Consider the following 3,584-nt stretch of genomic DNA (forward strand, 5'->3'; position numbering starts at 1 on the left):
TAAGTACTATAAAGTTTAGGTACATAACACCCCAAATTAGAAGTGTATAGGTCGGTTTCGGTGGAGAGAGAGAGAAGTGTGACAGGGAGAAAGAAGAGAAGAGAAAGTTGAGTAGGGTTTGTTTAAAACAAAACCAAAATGAGAAGAAAAAAGTGAAACACGCATGTCCTAACCACTAAACTAGTGGTACAATCTTTGAAACATTTTATACATATTAATATTTAATACATATAGATCAGTTTTGGTTTGGATTAATATTTTCTACACCCAAGACCAAACTGAAAATTTTGATTTTTTCAAAATTCAAAATTGAAACCAAACCGAACAAGAAAAATGAAAAATTGAATTCGTTCAGGCGATTTAGGTTAGCCCATTCAATTTTTTTTTTTTTTAACACCCTTACCCCAAATAGAGCTACTCACAGTGCAATTTTTGTCCATTCTTCTCACTATACCGCACCTTAATTTTGCAGTCACATGTGCAGTTCAATACAATTTGGTCGGTTTTGAGTCGAAACATTTTTCAAAATTTTTGGCTAGATTGGTCTTACCCAAAGATGAATTTTCCTTTGTTTTTGTGACAAAATTTAAAATGTTGGGTTGATTTTTTTATTTTAGGCTGATTAAGAATAGCTCAACAAGTTTTAACTGTGAAAGGGATCATATTTTATAATAGTATTACTTTATAATTAAATATATATATAAGTGCGATATGGTTTTTTCAACCACTAGTTGTTATGCAGCTACTCTATTTTGTGAGTGGTTTTGGTCAGTTTAAGTGCAGTTGTGTTGTTTGGTGAACACCACTGCCCCAAGCATTAGCCAAAAACTGGTACAAATACAAAAAAGAGGATTATAATACAACTTAAAAAGATCTTATAATTGTTTCCATCCTTCACCAAAAGATCCGCACATTGGGCCCTTTGCAGTGAATGTACTATATTTGGGCTTCATCAAATAGCTAAAACAGGGATCTACAGTCAAAAATCTAGAGAGAGAGAGAGAGAGAGAGAGAGAGAGAGAGAGAGAGAGAGGAAAAAAAATCTATGTCACCCTGCAATCTCTAACGAGTCCACTTGCACTTTGCCCTACTTGGATTTCCCTAAATAGATCCATTTTTGTTAAGTTTGAAGTGGTAAGGAGGAGATTTCCATCTGATGAGTTTGTTAATGAGACATACTTTACTTGTTTTGTAGGGTAAAAAAATACTGTAATTCAATTACAAGAGATTTGATCTATTTTAGAATGGTGCATGTATCAAATTTTTTGGCCTTCCATTAAAATTTTGTTGCTAACGGACCAAATTACCCAAGAGGTAACAAAGAAGGTCACATTCCATGTGATTTCACATTGACAAAAGGTTTGAATGTATGAGAGGTCATCAAATTTACATACTCTTCCAATGATTGGTTGTTGAAATCTTGGGGAAGTTTTTGGTTACTCAAATCTTTTCAAAAAGTTAACACCAAAGGGCAGTTCATAAGGATGTAGAGAATCGACTATTTAGAACAGCATTTGAATTTAATTGAAAACTTAATATACAAATCCTAAAGAATTGTACATTATTTTACCCATTGAACTTAAACTCAATCCGACATATGAATTAAAGTTGGTTTATCATCATCTCTTTCTTTTAATTTTTTACCTTATTTGTTTACTTACATTTTTCAAGATTTTTTTTTCAAAACAAATTTAAATTTTGACCAATATTTAGCAAGTAAACAATGTAGTTTTTACATTTAACTACGTTAGCGTATTAGAGTTTTCAAATCTAGTGAAAATTAAGTAAAACCAAATATTAACTGTAGGGTCCAGATTTGTAGCCCAAGTCCAAAAGATTTGGAATAGGAGCCCAATAAGCCCAATACAATGAATTTGTAGAGAGTGGGTGAAAGAGCTGGGCTGATTGTGAATAAAACAACATTCAACAGGGATTTTATTGATCAATCGATGTAAGAACAAACTTGAAACTTAAATGAATTCATGTCCGAAGAGACCAACTTTTGTACATATCACCCTTAGAATTATCCTCCACTTTTTCTTTTTCCTCCTTTTTGTAAGAGGTCCCTTACATTTATATAGTGTTCTTTTAGACTATCTTAATCGTTCACTTGTCTTCATCTAAATGTTCACTTGAGTACCCGTCCCATCAGGTAACTTCATCGGCTCTCCATGAGTGGCGATAGTTGAGATTGTACTGTTCAGAGGTCTTCTCCACATTAATGCGACAAGAAAAGTTGTTGCAGTGCATTTAATGCGGTGGTAGCCGCTTTTCCTTTAAATATTTCTCTGTTCTTATCGTCTTCATGCATACCTGAAGTTTATCCTTATCATTGGAATCGCTAGGAAGGTTATTCGAACCTCCCAGGTACTGACTTAACTAAGATTCTTTATATCCGAGAATAACACACTCTTCGGACTACTAATACTCTCTTCGGACTACGTTCCTCGATCATTTCCAAGTATATCTCCCCCACCTGGGGCCTTTCTCAATTGTCTATTTCTCTTCGGACAAACTTTTAGTCTTCAAATAGGGACTTAGGCCCAACACATAAATTTGGGCTTTTATCCCCACAATAGCCCCTCAAAATTTTAATTTTTCCCTCGCATCTGAGAAGAAAATATAGGATTTTGATTTGTTACAGAAAATAAAAGATAAAAATGTGAAGAATACCTGAGTTTACACGTGTGTGAGCATAGATCCAGGCGCTTCATCATTGCCGCTGTTTTTTCGGTATTTACGAAGTGGTATTAATTGCTCCATGCGGCGTTTTGTCTCTTGCATCCAACGGTGGATTGTTGATCCTACGGATGATGTTTTTCCTCAGAATTTGAGCGAGATAACTCCCACCCACTTTCTGGCCCCTATATAAAGCCTCAAAGAAGACTCTCTCTCTCTTTTGCTTTGCAATTTCTTACTCTCCAGCGAACCCAAACGTTCAAGCTCATCAACTTTTTCAAATCATCCACCTTATTTCTACAAAAATTCACGTAGATCCTTCCAAGGATTTAAGGATCACTCCCCGACCCTGTTTGTGTAAGTTTAATCTCCTCGAACCCTTCAATTTCGTCTCGGCCAACGTTCTTGGCCCTCAAACTCTCATTTCTCAGTTACTATTCTGTGCCTCTCTCTATTTAACCAAAAATGGGTAAATTTCAGTACCTGGTCGATAGTCCTGCCTTAATAGAGGCATTTAAGGAAACATACGGCATACCACAGGGAGTAAACCTGAGGTATTGTCCCCCAAAAAAGATATTATCTGACCGAAGAAAGGGAGAAGTCGTAATCCCTATGATAGCATTCATAGAAAGAGGAATGACTCTCCCTATGGGTCCAGTTACCAAAAATTATCTTCGTAACCATAGGCTTTCTCCTGATCAATGTGCACCTAATATGTTTAGGATCTTAGGGGCAATTGGCGCTTTAAATCATCATTTAGGACTGGGGCTCACCTGGCTTGACGTAGTACACATGTACGAATGTCATAGCCAAAAGGGAGCGGGATATTATCTTAAATCCCGATCTGACATCGTTAGGCTCATTTCCTGCCTACCCAAGTCTAATAAGGGGATGAAAGATGACTA

Source organism: Quercus suber, unplaced genomic scaffold (assembly GCF_002906115.3).
Source record: "Quercus suber isolate HL8 unplaced genomic scaffold, Cork oak 2.0 scaffold_36, whole genome shotgun sequence".
In the NCBI taxonomy this organism is placed as follows: domain Eukaryota; kingdom Viridiplantae; phylum Streptophyta; class Magnoliopsida; order Fagales; family Fagaceae; genus Quercus; species Quercus suber.